Source organism: Gallinula chloropus (assembly GCF_964237585.1).
Source record: "Gallinula chloropus genome assembly, chromosome: 4".
NCBI classification, from domain to species: Eukaryota; Metazoa; Chordata; class Aves; order Gruiformes; family Rallidae; genus Gallinula; species Gallinula chloropus.
In genome coordinates this window covers 9,347,493-9,366,383 of record NC_140088.1, presented here as the reverse complement: position 1 = coordinate 9,366,383, position 18,891 = coordinate 9,347,493, and the positions used below count along the sequence as shown (strand labels likewise).

At 51.3% G+C, this 18,891-nt stretch overlaps 3 long non-coding RNA genes across 3 annotated transcripts; all 3 read left to right on the top strand.

The window, feature by feature from the left end:
* Positions 1–8,678: 8,678 nt before the first annotated feature.
* Positions 8,679–9,267, top strand: LOC311191484. Its single transcript, XR_014617282.1, has 3 exons — positions 8,679–8,700; positions 8,822–8,935; positions 9,212–9,267. It is a non-coding gene; the product is annotated as an uncharacterized lncRNA (long non-coding RNA).
* Positions 9,268–13,040: 3,773 nt separating this feature from the next.
* On the top strand, positions 13,041–13,723 carry LOC311191750. Its single transcript, XR_014617303.1, has 3 exons — positions 13,041–13,156; positions 13,278–13,391; positions 13,668–13,723. It is a non-coding gene; the product is annotated as an uncharacterized lncRNA (long non-coding RNA).
* Positions 13,724–17,956: 4,233 nt separating this feature from the next.
* Positions 17,957–18,639, top strand: LOC311191547. The gene is made up of 3 exons (XR_014617289.1): positions 17,957–18,072; positions 18,194–18,307; positions 18,584–18,639. It is a non-coding gene; the product is annotated as an uncharacterized lncRNA (long non-coding RNA).
* The last annotated feature ends 252 nt before the right edge of the window (positions 18,640–18,891 follow it).

Genomic DNA, 18,891 nt, shown 5'->3' with positions numbered 1-18,891 from the left:
CGTGTGGTATGCTAGCTTTGAGGAATTGCCACCCAGCACCCATCTCTGCACAGACAGGGAATAAATCACATACCTCTGTTCTGTGTGTATATCGGTGTACTGCACATAGGGTAATAACTCCACTTTTGGGACAACACCCAGACAGCTCCTAGGATCGCAGAGCATGCATGCTGCAGAGCTGCTGCATCAGAGCTGTTAGTTATATTCTGGTTCTTGCACTGCCACGATGTCACATCAGGGCTCACCAAGGCTGGACAGGCCCTACTGGAATTGGGCCTTCAGGGGCTGTGCAGCTGCTGGAGGGTCACTGGCATGGGGTGCTCAAGGCCCTGAGCAGCCGTGGGAGCCCTGGGACATAAAGGTTCCCATCCAAGACCCCATTTGCTTCAGTACACTGGGACTGTCATGCTGAAAATATTGTAGTGGAGGGGTGTATACATGCACACACACACGCATATATGCACATGTAGTTTAAGAAAACATCTTGCAATATGTTAGTTGTGCAAATAATAACAGAACCAGAATGTTTAATTGTTATATTCTGAAAAGAGGAAAAATGGTCCTTGTCTTGTAAAGGACCTCGCACCATTCCCCTCCACCCACTTTCTGCTCCCCTGGAGTTGCACATGCAGTTGGTTCCCTGTAAGTTTGCAGCCAGGCAGCCAAGTCCTACGGAGGGCCACCGCACAGGTGTGAAAGCAAGAGAGCTTTCCAATGTGTTAGGAAATATACAAGTGTCAGTAAACACACATTGGGGAAGGTACAAATGTTTACAGAAACTTGCTACATTGTACAACACTTAGCAAGTAACAGTATATATATATATAGTATTCTAGAAATACACAAATGTTTACAGGGACGTCAGGAAGTTGTACAACGCTTAGCAAGTAGGATGTTTCTATAGCCGGGTTTCAATCTGTGCTTGTGTGAGGTGCGCTTCTATCCCTCTCCGCCTCCTCAGTTCTATCTTGATGGACTGGAGACATGTAGGGGTGCTTACTGACACTGCTCCTGCCTCGTGGTTTGCAGATAGCAGCTTTCACCTTTTGTGTTGGTTCCTCAACAAGTCTCTGATGAGGTGCTTGGGTATCTTAGCCTATGCACGTTCTTAGGGTGAGCATGGCATCAAGCATTTCAAACACAGAGCAAATCCACTCGTGGCTGCTGAAACTGAGTTAGCCAGACAAAACTCGGTTTAGATTAAATGTAGTGAAGAAACATCTTTGTTCATACACCGTGCTGGGAAAATTTCCCTTCCTCACGCCGGGGTGCGGGGGACGGACGGAGCCCTCGGGCTTAGGCTGTCCACGGGCTGCCTCAGGCTGCCCCCTGGCTGCCTCTGCCCGCGTGGGCCGGGGCGCATTGCCGCCGCCGGCGCGTGACGGGGTTCCTCGGCGGTTGGCTCGTGCAGCGGGCTGGGCGGGAACGTGTTCCACAGGCGCGGGCTGCGCGGGCTTCGTAGCGCGTGCTGCTGCGTGAGGCGTCAGGCGTGCGGCAGCAGGAGCTGTGAAGTGCGGCGGGACGGAGGAGCTTCAGCAGGAGACGCTGAGGTAACTCTGGGGAGATGGGGGAGCGGGGACGACACGAAAGGGCACCGGGGGACCTTCAGCGGTAAATGCGGAGGTACCTTGGGGCGGAGGACGGCCCCGAGTGGGCTTCAGCGGTAAATGCTGCGGACCTTCGGGGCGCCGGGGGAGCGGCGCGGCAAGGGCTGAGGTACCTCGGAGTAGGGAACGGCAAGGGGGGGACGCCTTGGGGGGAAAGTCTGAGGTACCTCGGGGTGGAGAGGAGGCGAAGGGAGGGGAGCTGACGGTGCCGGGGGGGGATTCAGCGGTAAATGCTGAGGTACCTCGAGGAGAAGGTAGCACGGGAAGCTGCTTCGGCAGCAGATGCTGAGCTACCTCCGGGTGAGGGGAGGGGGTCGCCGCCGACGACGGGACGGACGGCGCCGCGGGGCTTTAAGTGATAAATGCTGAGGGACCTCAGAAAGGGGACAGCACCGGAGACCGCCTCGGCGGGAGGGTCTGAGGCATAACGGGGCGGGGAGGGGGGCAACGACGGGACGGACGATGCCGCGGGGCTTTAAGTGATAAATGCTGAGGGATCTGAGAGACGGGACAGCACCGGAGACCGCATCGGCGGGAGAGTCTGAGGCATAACGGGGCGGGGAGGGGGGCGACGACGGGATGGACGGCACCGCGACGTTTTAATCGGTAAATGCTGAGGGACCTCAGAAAGGGGACAGCACCGGAGACCGCCTCGGCGGGAAAGTCTGAGGTGTCTCGCGGACGGACCGGACGGCATCGCGGGAGCTTCAGCAATAGATGCTGTGGACCTTCGGGGCGAGGGTCGGCGCCGGGGGAGCGGTGCGGGTAGGGCTGAGGTACCTCAAGCGGGGAACGGCAGGGCCATCGCCTTGGCGGGAAAGTCTGCGGTGACTGTGGGTGGGGGTGGCTGACGGCGCCGAGGGGATTCTGTAGTAAATGCTGAGGTACCTCGAGGAGAGGGTAGCACTGGAAGCTGCTTCGGCAGCAGATGCTGAGCTATCTCCGGGTGAGGGACGACGGGACGGACGGTGCCGCGGGGCTTTAAGTGATAAATGCTGAGGGACCTCAGAAAAGGGACAGCACCGGAGACCGCATCGGCGGGAGAGTCTGAGGCATAACGAGGTGGGGAGGGGGGCGACGACGGGATGGACGGCGCCGCGACGTTTTAATCGGTAAATGCTGAGGGACCTCAGAAAGGGGACAGCACCGGAGACCGCATCGGCGGGAGAGTCTGAGGCATAACGGGGCGGGGAGGGGAGCGACGACGGGACGGACGGCGCCGCGGGGCTTTAAGTGATAAATGCTGAGGGACCTCAGAAAAGGGACAGCACCGGAGACCGCATCGGCGGGAGAGTCTGAGGCATAACGAGGTGGGGAGGGGGGCGACGACGGGATGGACGGCGCCGCGACGTTTTAATCGGTAAATGCTGAGGGACCTCAGAGCGGGGACAGAATCGAAGACCGCCTCGGCTGGAAAGTCTGAGGCATAACGGGGGGGGGGTGGGGGGGAGGTGGGGGTGGTGGACGATGCCACGGACGGCGGGGAGGCGTTTTAAGCGGTTAAATGCTGAGGGACATCAGATCCGAGAAAGGACCGGGGACCGCCTCGGCGGGAAAGTCTGAGGTGTCTCGCGGACGGACCGGACGGCATCGCGGGAGCTTCAGCGGTAACTGCTGCGGACCTTCGGGACAAGGATCGGCGCTGGGGGAGCGGTGAGGGAAGGGCTGAAATACCTCGAGTAGGGAACGACAGGGGGCGTCGCCTTGGCGGGAAAGTCTGAAGTGGCTCGGGGTGGGGGGAGGGGCCGGGCGGCACCGCGAGGGGGCGGGTATTCAATACTAAATGCTGAGGCGACGATTCAGAAGGAACGCTAAGAGGAACGGATGGTGCTGAGGTACCTAATGGAGGGATGACATCTAACGGCCATTCAAGAGGAAAGCCTGAGGTACCTCGAGAAGGGTATTGTCCCAACATTATTTTAGCCAGGACATTCTGAGGTAAAAGGCTGGTGGAGTGCATCAGGACATATTTGAGTGGAAAACTGAAGTAGCTTGGGAAAGGGATAACATACAGAAGGACCTCAGTAGGAAAGAGAGGTAACTCAAGCACGCAATGACACCAGGAAGGCTCATGCAGGAAATGCTGAGGTACATAAACTCATTTCCCTGAGGTACGGATTCAAAGGGAAATGAGGAGACACCTTAAAAAACAAAGGTGCTGAGAATAAATCTTAAAATATAAAGGATGGATGAAGAATTATTACTGTATTCTTCAGAACCACATCATGGAACCTGAAAAAAAAAGCAAAAAATCAAAAGGTGATTCAGAGAATACCTGATCCATATCTGGAAAGGATGTGCGGGTTGTTAATCCTGTCCTAAATCTGCCCCTCTCTCTGTCTTCCCCCAGCAGCACCCGGTTGGATAGAAAAGCAAGTGGAGAAGGAGTTCCTGTGCCAGAACCCCAAGAAAAACTGTTACTCTGCGCTTCAGCGACTTGGAGAAGCCTTCCCGTCTGGCCTTGAAACAGCCTCTGCTTACACACTTCTCCCAGGGAAAGCCCAGACCCCCAATGCCACCCACCCCCAATAAAATGCCATTTCAAACCCTCGGGTGTCCACTGCACCTTCCCAGCCCGCCCCTGCCTTAACTCACACCCACGAGGTTGCGCTGCACAGGCGATGTTAACTTTGCCCTGGCTGTTGCAATGCTTGGCTTTGGTGAGGCTAGTGTGTGTTTGTCAGCAGGTAGTGTAGGGCAGAAGCTTGAGGTGACGGTGAGTTTGTTCCCGCAGGAGCTGGTTGATGCTGGAGTGTTCTTGTGGAGGCTTTGGGGCAGGTGTTTGATGTCGGAGTGTTCTTGCAGGTGAGGAGCTTTTGTGAGAGCTTGTCTAGGAGAGCAGGTTGGAGCAAAGGCTGAGGTTTGGCCGGTTTGTAGGTAGGTTTTGGACGCTTGTCAGTGCCGTGGTGGACAGGTTCAAGTTAGGGGTAGGGTAGAGGGCCAAGTTGACTTTGCCTGTGTGGTGCAACTGGGTTGGTGTGCACAGCTGAGGAGAAGCAGGCTTTGGCAGTAACACTCGACCGGACTATCCAGCCAGCAGCCCTAGACATTTTCCCACTGCCCTGCTGGCGTGAGGAGCACTGTGCTTGGCTTGTGAAATGACACAACACAAGAGCGACCGTCCACAACTACCAAAGCACAGCTACGGATTCTGGAAATGCCCGGTCTTGGCTATACCATATAGAAGACATCAAACAGGGGTTCACCTGATAACTGCTTTGTGAGCAGTGTGCCAGGAAGCTCTGCTGCCTCGACGGGTCAATAGCGGAGCGGAGGCCTGCGTGGAGATCCAGGACCGGGGTAAAGGTGGCCGTGCCGTGGGGTGCAAGGAGGTCTCGGAGCCTGAACTCAGCACCCACCTGGCAGTAGTGGCGTGGGGGTTCAACAGCTCACTCAGCCATGTGTCTGTCCCTTCATTGGGTGGAGAAGCTTCTGGAGGAGAATGCAAAAAAGGACAGTGATGCTGGAACCTTGAGCCAAGAGAGCGAAGGACAAAAGAAGAAGAAGGTGGACGCACAAGTGAGAACGGACGAAGAAAGTAGAGGGAGGAGGAGGGCGGACCTGCAAATAACAAAGAAGGCAGAGGTAAGTTGGTGAGCTGTGAAGCGAGAAATACATCTCCCTGGCACCGAGACGTGATGATTTGGTTTTCTTTTTCCTCCTTTCTATTAATTTTGGTGTTCTTTTCTTTTCCCAGCCCTGCGAGCCAAGATGGAGGAAGACAGAAGAGGGAGGAGAGGGTGGACCTGCACATTACGAAGAAAGCAGAGGTAAGTTGGTGAGCTGCCAAGAGAGAACGACATCTCCTTGGCACACAGACCCTAATTTTTGTTTTGTGATGTTTCTTTTTTTTTTTTTTTAAACTTTTGTACTTATGGTTGTGTTCTTTCCTTGCCTAGACGAGTGAGTGAAGATGGATGAAGAAAGAGGAGAAAGAGGATGGACCTGCGAGTCAAGATGGATGAAGACAGAAGAGGAAGACCATGGACCAGAGATTCAAAATGGATGAAGGCATTGGAGGAAGAGGATGGACCTGCGAGTCAAGATGAGTGAAGAAAGAAGAGGATGGACTTGCCATTCAAGATGGACGAAGAGAGAAGAGGATGGACCTGCGAGTCAAGATGAATGAAGACAGAAGAGGAAGACCATGGACCTGCGAGTCAAGATGGATGAAGACAGAAGAGGAAGAGGATGGACCTGCGAGTCAAGATGGATGAAGACAGAAGAGGAAGAGGATGGACCTGCGAGTCAAGCTGTATGAAGGCGGAAGAGGATGGACCTGCGAGTCAAGATGGATGAAGAAAGAAGAGGATGGACCTGCGAGTCAAAATGGATGAAGACAGAAGAGGAAGAGGATGGACCTGCGAGTCAAGATAGATGAAGACAGAAGAGGATGGACCTGCGAGTCAAGATGGATGAAGACAGAAGAGGAAGAGGATGGACCTGCGAGTCAAGCTGTATGAAGACAGAAGAGGAAGAGGATGGACCTGCGAGTCAAGATGGATGAAGACAGAAGAGGAAGAGGATGGACCTGCGAGTCAAGATAGATGAAGACAGAAGAGGATGGACCTGCGAGTCAAGATGGATGAAGACAGAAGAGGAAGAGGATGGACCTGCGAGTCAAGCTGTATGAAGGCGGAAGAGGATGGACCTGCGAGTCAAGATGGATGAAGAAAGAAGAGGATGGACCTGCGAGTCAAAATGGATGAAGACAGAAGAGGAAGAGGATGGACCTGCGAGTCAAGATAGATGAAGACAGAAGAGGATGGACCTGCGAGTCAAGATGGATGAAGACAGAAGAGGAAGAGGATGGACCTGCGAGTCAAGATAGATGAAGAAAGAAGAGGATGGACCTGCGAGTCAAGATGGATGAAGACAGAAGAGGAAGAGGATGGACCTGCGAGTCAAGATGGATGAAGACAGAAGAGGAAGAGGATGGACCTGCGAGTCAAGACGGATGAAGACAGAAGAGGAAGAGGATGGACCTGCGAGTCAAGATAGATGAAGACAGAAGAGGATGGACCTGCGAGTCAAGCTGTATGAAGACAGAAGAGGAAGAGGATGGACCTGCGAGTCAAGACGGATGAAGACAGAAGAGGATGGACCTGTGAGTCAAGTTGGATGAAGACAGAAGAGGAAGAGGATGGACCTGCGAGTCAAGATGGATGAAGACAGAAGAGGAAGAGGATGGACCTGCGAGTCAAGCTTTATGAAGACAGAAGAGGAAGAGGATGTACCTGCGAGTCAAGACAGATGAAGACAGAAGAGGATGGACCTGCGAGTCAAGATGAATGAAGACAGAAGAGGATGGACCTGCGAGTCAAGATGGATGAAGACAGAAGAGGATGGACCTGCGAGTCAAGATGAATGAAGACAGAAGAGGATGGACCTGCGAGTCAAGATGGATGAAGAAAGAAGAGGATGGACCTGCGAGTCAAAATGGATGAAGACAGAAGAGGAAGACCATGGACCTTCGAGTCAAGACGGATGAAGACAGAAGATGAAGAGGATGCGAGTCAAGATGGATGAAGACAGAAGAGGAAGAGGATGGACCTGCGAGTCAAGATGGGTGAAGACAGAAGAGGAAGAGGATGGACCTGCGAGTCAAGACGGATGAAGACAGAAGAGGAAGAGGATGGACCTGCGAGTCAAGACGGATGAAGACAGAAGAGGAAGAGGATGGACCTGCGAGTCAAGATGGATGAAGACAGAAGAGGATGGACCTGCGAGTCAAGATGGATGAAGAAAGAAGAGGATGGACCAGCGAGTCAAGACGGATGAAGATAGAAGAGGAAGACCATGGACCAGCGAGTCAAGATGGATGAAGACAGAAGAGGATGGACCTGCGAGTCAAGATGGATGAAGACAGAAGAGGAAGAGGATGGACCTGCGAGTCAAGATAGATGAAGACAGAAGAGGATGGACCTGCGAGTCAAGATGGATGAAGACAGAAGCGGAAGAGGATGGACCTGCGAGTCAAGCTTTATGAAGACAGAAGAGGAAGAGGATGGACCTGCGAGTCAAGATGGATGAAGACAGAAGAGGAAGAGGATGGACCTGCGAGTCAAGATAGATGAAGACAGAAGAGGATGGACCAACGAGTCAAGATGGATGAAGACAGAAGAGGAAGAGGATGGACCTGCGAGTCAAGATGGATGAAGACAGAAGAGGAAGAGGATGGACCTGCGAGTCAAGACGGATGAAGACAGAAGAGGAAGAGGATGGACCTGCGAGTCAAGATGGATGAAGACAGAAGAGGATGGACCTGCGAGTCAAGATGGATGAAGAAAGAAGAGGATGGACCAGCGAGTCAAGACGGATGAAGATAGAAGAGGAAGACCATGGACCAGCGAGTCAAGATGGATGAAGACAGAAGAGGATGGACCTGCGAGTCAAGATGGATGAAGACAGAAGAGGAAGAGGATGGACCTGCGAGTCAAGATAGATGAAGACAGAAGAGGATGGACCTGCGAGTCAAGATGGATGAAGACAGAAGAGGAAGAGGATGGACCTGCGAGTCAAGCTTTATGAAGACAGAAGAGGAAGACCATGGACCTTCGAGTCAAGACGGATGAAGACAGAAGATGAAGAGGATGGACCTGCGAGTCAAGATAGATGAAGACAGAAGAGGATGGACCAACGAGTCAAGATGGATGAAGACAGAAGAGGAAGAGGATGGACCTGCGAGTCAAGATGGATGAAGACAGAAGAGGAAGAGGATGGACCTGCGAGTCAAGACGGATGAAGACAGAAGAGGAACACCATGAACCAGCGAGTCAAGATGGAAGAAGAAAGAAGAGGATGGACCTGCGAGTCAAGACTGATGAAGACAGAAGAGGAAGACCATGGACCAGCGAGTCAAGATGGATGAAGACAGAAGAGGAAGAGGATGGACCTGCGAGTCAAGTTGGAAGAAGAAAGAAGTGGATGGACCTGCGAGTCAAGATGGATGAAGACAGAAGAGGAAGAGGATGGACCTGCGAGTCAAGTTTGAGGAAGGAAGAAGAAGAAGAGGATGTCTGTGCAAATGAAGAGTGGGGAAGAAAGCTGAGGGAGGAAGAGGGTTTACCTGTCATTAATGAAGAAAGCAGAGGTAAGTTGCTGTCCTCCTCGGTGAGGAAAACCTCTCCCTGGTACAGAGAGCTGTTTTCTCATTTTCTTTTTTCTTGTTTTTTCCCTTTTCTATTTATTTTGGTGTTCTTTTCTTTCCCTAGGCTGTCGAGTCAAGATGGATGAAGTAAGAAGAGGAAGGGGATAGACCTGCGAGTCGAGAGTGAGGAAGAACGAAGAGGATCTTGGTCATCATTCCTTTCAAGAAGAAAGAGCAGGTAAGGTGATTAGTTGTGGAGTGAGAAGTTCCTCTCTGTAGCACAGACACCTCTCTTTAAAAAAGTTTTTCCCTTCCCTTTCCTTTTGCCTTTCCTTTCCTTTCCCCCTTTTTGTCCTTTCCCTTTTCCTCTGCGGTTCCGCTTTCTTTTCCCTTACCAGGCAGGCTTTGAGAGCTTTCTAAGGAAGCTTTCTTATCCCTTTTTATGCTGTTTCCTCCGTATCACCAGTGTCTGACTTTCTGCTCAGTCTCATGCTTTGTTCCCTTTCTTCCCCAGGTTCAGAGGGTTGGGACTTCTTCGTCTAAGCTTCACCTTTCCTGTTCAAGACTGCAGGCGGTTCTGCTAAGGTGGAAACGCGTGAGCTGATGAGGAGAAACATTCGCTGGTCCTTTCCCTGAATCTCAAGATGTTGTTTTTTACCATCCTGCTCGGTGCCAGATTATTTGCAGTCTTCTTGCACAGGCTCTGCCTGGAAGAGAACAAGAACAGTTTGGGTGCCTCCTCAAGAAATATTTGCTGTACGATTCTGTAAATTGCCAGGTTTCTAGCGGGGGCATAGAGTGGCATAAACCTTCTCAGGCCGCTCAGGCTGTGCACGGCGTTGGGTTACCTGTGCTTGCGGCAGGGATGTGCGGGTTGTTAATCCTGTCCTAAATCTGCCCCTCTCTCTGTGTTCCCCCAGCAGCACCCGGTTGGATAGAAAAGCAAGTGGAGAAGGAGTTCCTGTGCCAGAACCCCAAGAAAAACTGTTACTCTGCGCTTCAGCGACTTGGAGAAGCCTTCCCGTCTGGCCTTGAAACAGCCTCTGCTTATACACTTCTCCCAGGGAGAGCCCAGACCCCCAATGCCACCCACCCCCAATAAAATGCCATTTCAAACCCTCGGGTGTCCACTGCACCTTCCCAGCCCGCCCCTGCCTTAACTCACACCCACGAGGTTGCGCTGCACAGGCGATGTTAACTTTGCCCTGGCTGTTGCAATGCTTGGCTTTGGTGAGGCTAGTGTGTGTTTGTCAGCAGGTAGTGTAGGGCAGAAGCTTGAGGTGACGGTGAGTTTGTTCCCGCAGGAGCTGGTTGATGCTGGAGTGTTCTTGTGGAGGCTTTGGGGCAGGTGTTTGATGTCGGAGTGTTCTTGCAGGTGAGGAGCTTTTGTGAGAGCTTGTCTAGGAGAGCAGGTTGGAGCAAAGGCTGAGGTTTGGCCGGTTTGTAGGTAGGTTTTGGACGCTTGTCAGTGCCGTGGTGGACAGGTTCAAGTTAGGGGTAGGGTAGAGGGCCAAGTTGACTTTGCCTGTGTGGTGCAACTGGGTTGGTGTGCACAGCTGAGGAGAAGCAGGCTTTGGCAGTAACACTCGACCGGACTATCCAGCCAGCAGCCCTAGACATTTTCCCACTGCCCTGCTGGCGTGAGGAGCACTGTGCTTGGCTTGTGAAATGACACAACGCAAGAGCGACCGTCCACAACTACCAAAGCACAGCTACGGATTCTGGAAATGCCCGGTCTTGGCTATACCATATAGAAGACATCAAACAGGGGTTCACCTGATAACTGCTTTGTGAGCAGTGTGCCAGGAAGCTCTGCTGCCTCGACGGGTCAATAGCGGAGCGGAGGCCTGCGTGGAGATCCAGGACCGGGGTAAAGGTGGCCGTGCCGTGGGGTGCAAGGAGGTCTCGGAGCCTGAACTCAGCACCCACCTGGCAGTAGTGGCGTGGGGGTTCAACAGCTCACTCAGCCATGTGTCTGTCCCTTCATTGGGTGGAGAAGCTTCTGGAGGAGAACGCAAAAAAGGACAGTGATGCTGGAACCTTGAGCCAAGAGAGCGAAGGACAAAAGAAGAAGAAGGTGGACGCACAAGTGAGAACGGACGAAGAAAGTAGAGGGAGGAGGAGGGCGGACCTGCAAATAACAAAGAAGGCAGAGGTAAGTTGGTGAGCTGTGAAGCGAGAAATACATCTCCCTGGCACCGAGACGTGATGATTTGGTTTCCTTTTTCCTCCTTTCTATTAATTTTGGTGTTCTTTTCTTTTCCCAGCCCTGCGAGCCAAGATGGAGGAAGACAGAAGAGGGAGGAGAGGGTGGACCTGCACATTACGAAGAAAGCAGAGGTAAGTTGGTGAGCTGCCAAGAGAGAACGACATCTCCTTGGCACACAGACCCTAATTTTTGTTTTGTGATGTTTCTTTTTTTTTTTTTTTAAACTTTTGTACTTATGGTTGTGTTCTTTCCTTGCCTAGACGAGTGAGTGAAGATGGATGAAGAAAGAGGAGAAAGAGGATGGACCTGCGAGTCAAGATGGATGAAGACAGAAGAGGAAGACCATGGACCAGAGATTCAAAATGGATGAAGGCATTGGAGGAAGAGGATGGACCTGCGAGTCAAGATGAGTGAAGAAAGAAGAGGATGGACTTGCCATTCAAGATGGACGAAGAGAGAAGAGGATGGACCTGCGAGTCAAGATGAATGAAGACAGAAGAGGAAGACCATGGACCTGCGAGTCAAGATGGATGAAGACAGAAGAGGAAGAGGATGGACCTGCGAGTCAAGATGGATGAAGACAGAAGAGGAAGAGGATGGACCTGCGAGTCAAGCTGTATGAAGGCGGAAGAGGATGGACCTGCGAGTCAAGATGGATGAAGAAAGAAGAGGATGGACCTGCGAGTCAAAATGGATGAAGACAGAAGAGGAAGAGGATGGACCTGCGAGTCAAGATAGATGAAGACAGAAGAGGATGGACCTGCGAGTCAAGATGGATGAAGACAGAAGAGGAAGAGGATGGACCTGCGAGTCAAGATAGATGAAGACAGAAGAGGATGGACCTGCGAGTCAAGATGGATGAAGACAGAAGAGGAAGAGGATGGACCTGCGAGTCAAGCTGTATGAAGGCGGAAGAGGATGGACCTGCGAGTCAAGATGGATGAAGAAAGAAGAGGATGGACCTGCGAGTCAAAATGGATGAAGACAGAAGAGGAAGAGGATGGACCTGCGAGTCAAGACAGATGAAGACAGAAGAGGATGGACCTGCGAGTCAAGATGGATGAAGACAGAAGAGGAAGAGGATGGACCTGCGAGTCAAGATAGATGAAGACAGAAGAGGATGGACCTGCGAGTCAAGATGGATGAAGACAGAAGAGGAAGAGGATGGACCTGCGAGTCAAGATGGATGAAGACAGAAGAGGAAGAGGATGGACCTGCGAGTCAAGATGGATGAAGACAGAAGAGGAAGAGGATGGACCTGCGAGTGAAGACGGATGAAGACAGAAGAGGATGGACCTGCGAGTCAAGTTGGATGAAGACAGAAGAGGAATAGGATGGACCTGCGAGTCAAGATGGATGAAGACAGAAGAGGAAGAGGATGGACCTGCGAGTCAAGATGGATGAAGACAGAAGAGGAAGAGGATGGACCTGCGAGTCAAGACAGATGAAGACAGAAGAGGATGGACCTGCGAGTCAAGATGAGTGAAGACAGAAGAGGATGGACCTGCGAGTCAAGATGGATGAAGAAAGAAGGGGATGGACCTGCGAGTCAAAATGGATGAAGATAGAAGAGGAAGACCATGGACCTGCGAGTCAAGATGGATGAAGACAGAAGAGGATGGACCTGCGAGTCAAGATGGATGAAGACAGAAGAGGAAGAGGATGGGCCTGCGAGTCAAGATGCATGAAGACAGAAGAGGAAGACCATGGACCTTCGAGTCAAGACGGATGAAGACAGAAGATGAAGAGGATGCGAGTCAAGATGGATGAAGACAGAAGAGGAAGAGGATGGACCTGCGAGTCAAGATGGGTGAAGACAGAAGAGGAAGAGGATGGACCTGCGAGTCAAGACGGATGAAGACAGAAGAGGAAGAGGATGGACCTGCGAGTCAAGACGGATGAAGACAGAAGAGGAAGAGGATGGACCTGCGAGTCAAGATGGATGAAGACAGAAGAGGATGGACCTGCGAGTCAAGATGGATGAAGAAAGAAGAGGAAGAGGATGGACCAGCGAGTCAAGATGGATGAAGACAGAAGAGGAAGAGGATGGACCTGCGAGTCAAGTTGGAAGAAGAAAGAAGTGGATGGACCTGCGAGTCAAGATGGATGAAGACAGAAGAGGAAGAGGATGGACCTGCGAGTCAAGTTTGAGGAAGGAAGAAGAAGAAGAGGATGTCTGTGCAAATGAAGAGTGGGGAAGAAAGCCGAGGGAGGAAGAGGGTTTACCTGTCATTAATGAAGAAAGCAGAGGTAAGTTGCTGTCCTCCTCGGTGAGGAAAACCTCTCCCTGGTACAGAGAGCTGTTTTCTCATTTTCTTTTTTCTTGTTTTTTCCCTTTTCTATTTATTTTGGTGTTCTTTTCTTTCCCTAGGCTGTCGAGTCAAGATGGATGAAGTAAGAAGAGGAAGGGGATAGACCTGCGAGTCGAGAGTGAGGAAGAACGAAGAGGATCTTGGTCATCATTCCTTTCAAGAAGAAAGAGCAGGTAAGGTGATTAGTTGTGGAGTGAGAAGTTCCTCTCTGTAGCACAGACACCTCTCTTTAAAAAAGTTTTTCCCTTCCCTTTCCTTTTGCCTTTCCTTTCCTTTCCCCCTTTTTGTCCTTTCCCTTTTCCTCTGCGGTTCCGCTTTCTTTTCCCTTACCAGGCAGGCTTTGAGAGCTTTCTAAGGAAGCTTTCTTATCCCTTTTTATGCTGTTTCCTCCGTATCACCAGTGTCTGACTTTCTGCTCAGTCTCATGCTTTGTTCCCTTTCTTCCCCAGGTTCAGAGGGTTGGGACTTCTTCGTCTAAGCTTCACCTTTCCTGTTCAAGACTGCAGGCGGTTCTGCTAAGGTGGAAACGCGTGAGCTGATGAGGAGAAACATTCGCTGGTCCTTTCCCTGAATCTCAAGATGTTGTTTTTTACCATCCTGCTCGGTGCCAGATTATTTGCAGTCTTCTTGCACAGGCTCTGCCTGGAAGAGAACAAGAACAGTTTGGGTGCCTCCTCAAGAAATATTTGCTGTACGATTCTGTAAATTGCCAGGTTTCTAGCGGGGGCATAGAGTGGCATAAACCTTCTCAGGCCGCTCAGGCTGTGCACGGCGTTGGGTTACCTGTGCTTGCGGCAGGGATGTGCGGGTTGTTAATCCTGTCCTAAATCTGCCCCTCTCTCTGTGTTCCCCCAGCAGCACCCGGTTGGATAGAAAAGCAAGTGGAGAAGGAGTTCCTGTGCCAGAACCCCAAGAAAAACTGTTACTCTGCGCTTCAGCGACTTGGAGAAGCCTTCCCGTCTGGCCTTGAAACAGCCTCTGCTTATACACTTCTCCCAGGGAGAGCCCAGACCCCCAATGCCACCCACCCCCAATAAAATGCCATTTCAAACCCTCGGGTGTCCACTGCACCTTCCCAGCCCGCCCCTGCCTTAACTCACACCCACGAGGTTGCGCTGCACAGGCGATGTTAACTTTGCCCTGGCTGTTGCAATGCTTGGCTTTGGTGAGGCTAGTGTGTGTTTGTCAGCAGGTAGTGTAGGGCAGAAGCTTGAGGTGACGGTGAGTTTGTTCCCGCAGGAGCTGGTTGATGCTGGAGTGTTCTTGTGGAGGCTTTGGGGCAGGTGTTTGATGTCGGAGTGTTCTTGCAGGTGAGGAGCTTTTGTGAGAGCTTGTCTAGGAGAGCAGGTTGGAGCAAAGGCTGAGGTTTGGCCGGTTTGTAGGTAGGTTTTGGACGCTTGTCAGTGCCGTGGTGGACAGGTTCAAGTTAGGGGTAGGGTAGAGGGCCAAGTTGACTTTGCCTGTGTGGTGCAACTGGGTTGGTGTGCACAGCTGAGGAGAAGCAGGCTTTGGCAGTAACACTCGACCGGACTATCCAGCCAGCAGCCCTAGACATTTTCCCACTGCCCTGCTGGCGTGAGGAGCACTGTGCTTGGCTTGTGAAATGACACAACGCAAGAGCGACCGTCCACAACTACCAAAGCACAGCTACGGATTCTGGAAATGCCCGGTCTTGGCTATACCATATAGAAGACATCAAACAGGGGTTCACCTGATAACTGCTTTGTGAGCAGTGTGCCAGGAAGCTCTGCTGCCTCGACGGGTCAATAGCGGAGCGGAGGCCTGCGTGGAGATCCAGGACCGGGGTAAAGGTGGCCGTGCCGTGGGGTGCAAGGAGGTCTCGGAGCCTGAACTCAGCACCCACCTGGCAGTAGTGGCGTGGGGGTTCAACAGCTCACTCAGCCATGTGTCTGTCCCTTCATTGGGTGGAGAAGCTTCTGGAGGAGAACGCAAAAAAGGACAGTGATGCTGGAACCTTGAGCCAAGAGAGCGAAGGACAAAAGAAGAAGAAGGTGGACGCACAAGTGAGAACGGACGAAGAAAGTAGAGGGAGGAGGAGGGCGGACCTGCAAATAACAAAGAAGGCAGAGGTAAGTTGGTGAGCTGTGAAGCGAGAAATACATCTCCCTGGCACCGAGACGTGATGATTTGGTTTTCTTTTTCCTCCTTTCTATTAATTTTGGTGTTCTTTTCTTTTCCCAGCCCTGCGAGCCAAGATGGAGGAAGACAGAAGAGGGAGGAGAGGGTGGACCTGCACATTACGAAGAAAGCAGAGGTAAGTTGGTGAGCTGCCAAGAGAGAACGACATCTCCTTGGCACACAGACCCTAATTTTTGTTTTGTGATGTTTCTTTTTTTTTTTTTTTAAACTTTTGTACTTATGGTTGTGTTCTTTCCTTGCCTAGACGAGTGAGTGAAGATGGATGAAGAAAGAGGAGAAAGAGGATGGACCTGCGAGTCAAGATGGATGAAGACAGAAGAGGAAGACCATGGACCAGAGATTCAAAATGGATGAAGGCATTGGAGGAAGAGGATGGACCTGCGAGTCAAGATGAGTGAAGAAAGAAGAGGATGGACTTGCCATTCAAGATGGACGAAGAGAGAAGAGGATGGACCTGCGAGTCAAGATGAATGAAGACAGAAGAGGAAGACCATGGACCTGCGAGTCAAGATGGATGAAGACAGAAGAGGAAGAGGATGGACCTGCGAGTCAAGATGGATGAAGACAGAAGAGGAAGAGGATGGACCTGCGAGTCAAGCTGTATGAAGGCGGAAGAGGATGGACCTGCGAGTCAAGATGGATGAAGAAAGAAGAGGATGGACCTGCGAGTCAAAATGGATGAAGACAGAAGAGGAAGAGGATGGACCTGCGAGACAAGATAGATGAAGACAGAAGAGGATGGACCTGCGAGTCAAGATGGATGAAGACAGAAGAGGAAGAGGATGGACCTGCGAGTCAAGATAGATGAAGACAGAAGAGGATGGACCTGCGAGTCAAGATGGATGAAGACAGAAGAGGAAGAGGATGGACCTGCGAGTCAAGCTGTATGAAGGCGGAAGAGGATGGACCTGCGAGTCAAGATGGATGAAGAAAGAAGAGGATGGACCTGCGAGTCAAAATGGATGAAGACAGAAGAGGAAGAGGATGGACCTGCGAGTCAAGACAGATGAAGACAGAAGAGGATGGACGTGCGAGTCTAGATGGATGAAGACAGAAGAGGAAGAGGATGGACCTGCGAGTCAAGATAGATGAAGACAGAAGAGGATGGACCTGCGAGTCAAGATGGATGAAGACAGAAGAGGAAGAGGATGGACCTGCGAGTCAAGATGGATGAAGACAGAAGAGGAAGAGGATGGACCTGCGAGTCAAGATGGATGAAGACAGAAGAGGAAGAGGATGGACCTGCGAGTGAAGACGGATGAAGACAGAAGAGGATGGACCTGCGAGTCAAGTTGGATGAAGACAGAAGAGGAAGAGGATGGACCTGCGAGTCAAGATGGATGAAGACAGAAGAGGAAGAGGATGGACCTGCGAGTCAAGCTTTATGAAGACAGAAGAGGAAGAGGATGGACCTGCGAGTCAAGACAGATGAAGACAGAAGAGGATGGACCTGCGAGTCAAGATGAGTGAAGACAGAAGAGGATGGACCTGCGAGTCAAGATGGATGAAGAAAGAAGAGGATGGACCTGCGAGTCAAGCTGGATGAAGATAGAAGAGGAAGACCATGGACCAGCGAGTCAAGACAGATGAAGACAGAAGAGGATGGACCTGCGAGTCAAGATGGATGAAGACAGAAGAGGAAGAGGATGGGCCTGCGAGTCAAGATGCATGAAGACAGAAGAGGAAGACCATGGACCTTCGAGTCAAGACGGATGAAGACAGAAGATGAAGAGGATGCGAGTCAAGATGGATGAAGACAGAAGAGGAAGAGGATGGACCTGCGAGTCAAGATGGGTGAAGACAGAAGAGGAAGAGGATGGACCTGCGAGTCAAGACGGATGAAGACAGAAGAGGAAGAGGATGGACCTGCGAGTCAAGACGGATGAAGACAGAAGAGGAAGAGGATGGACCTGCGAGTCAAGATGGATGAAGACAGAAGAGGATGGACCTGCGAGTCAAGATGGATGAAGAAAGAAGAGGATGGACCAGCGAGTCAAGACGGATGAAGATAGAAGAGGAAGACCATGGACCAGCGAGTCAAGATGGATGAAGACAGAAGAGGATGGACCTGCGAGTCAAGATGGATGAAGACAGAAGAGGAAGAGGATGGACCTGCGAGTCAAGATAGATGAAGACAGAAGAGGATGGACCTGCGAGTCAAGATGGATGAAGACAGAAGAGGAAGAGGATGGACCTGCGAGTCAAGCTTTATGAACACAGAAGAGGAAGAGGATGGACCTGCGAGTCAAGATGGATGAAGACAGAAGAGGAAGAGGATGGACCTGCGAGTCAAGATAAATGAAGACAGAAGAGGATGGACCAACGAGTCAAGATGGATGAAGACAGAAGAGGAAGAGGATGGACCTGCGAGTCAAGATGGATGAAGACAGAAGAGGAAGAGGATGGACCTGCGAGTCAAGACTGATGAAGACAGAAGAGGAAGACCATGGACCAGCGAGTCAAGATGGATGAAGACAGAAGAGGAAGAGGATGGACCTGCGAGTCAAGTTGGAAGAAGAAAGAAGTGGATGGACCTGCGAGTCAAGATGGATGAAGACAGAAGAGGAAGAGGATGGACCTGCGAGTCAAGTTTGAGGAAGGAAGAAGAAGAAGAGGATGTCTGTGCAAATGAAGAGTGGGGAAGAAAGCCGAGGGAGGAAGAGGGTTTACCTGTCATTAATGAAGAAAGCAGAGGTAAGTTGCTGTCCTCCTCGGTGAGGAAAACCTCTCCCTGGTACAGAGAGCTGTTTTCTCATTTTCTTTTTTCTTGTTTTTTCCCTTTTCTATTTATTTTGGTGTTCTTTTCTTTCCCTAGGCTGTCGAGTCAAGATGGATGAAGTAAGAAGAGGAAGGGGATAGACCTGCGAGTCGAGAGTGAGGAAGAACGAAGAGGATCTTGGTCATCATTCCTTTCAAGAAGAAAGAGCAGGTAAGGTGATTAGTTGTGGAGTGAGAAGTTCCTCTCTGTAGCACAGACACCTCTCTTTAAAAAAGTTTTTCCCTTCCCTTTCCTTTTGCCTTTCCTTTCCTTTCCCCCTTTTTGTCCTTTCCCTTTTCCTCTGCGGTTCCGCTTTCTTTTCCCTTACCAGGCAGGCTTTGAGAGCTTTCTAAGGAAGCTTTCTTATCCCTTTTTATGCTGTTTCCTCCGTATCACCAGTGTCTGACTTTCTGCTCAGTCTCATGCTTTGTTCCCTTTCTTCCCCAGGTTCAGAGGGTTGGGACTTCTTCGTCTAAGCTTCACCTTTCCTGTTCAAGACTGCAGGCGGTTCTGCTAAGGTGGAAACGCGTGAGCTGATGAGGAGAAACATTCGCTGGTCCTTTCCCTGAATCTCAAGATGTTGTTTTTTACCATCCTGCTCGGTGCCAGATTATTTGCAGTCTTCTTGCACAGGCTCTGCCTGGAAGAGAACAAGAACAGTTTGGGTGCCTCCTCAAGAAATATTTGCTGTACGATTCTGTAAATTGCCAGGTTTCTAGCGGGGGCATAGAGTGGCATAAACCTTCTCAGGCCGC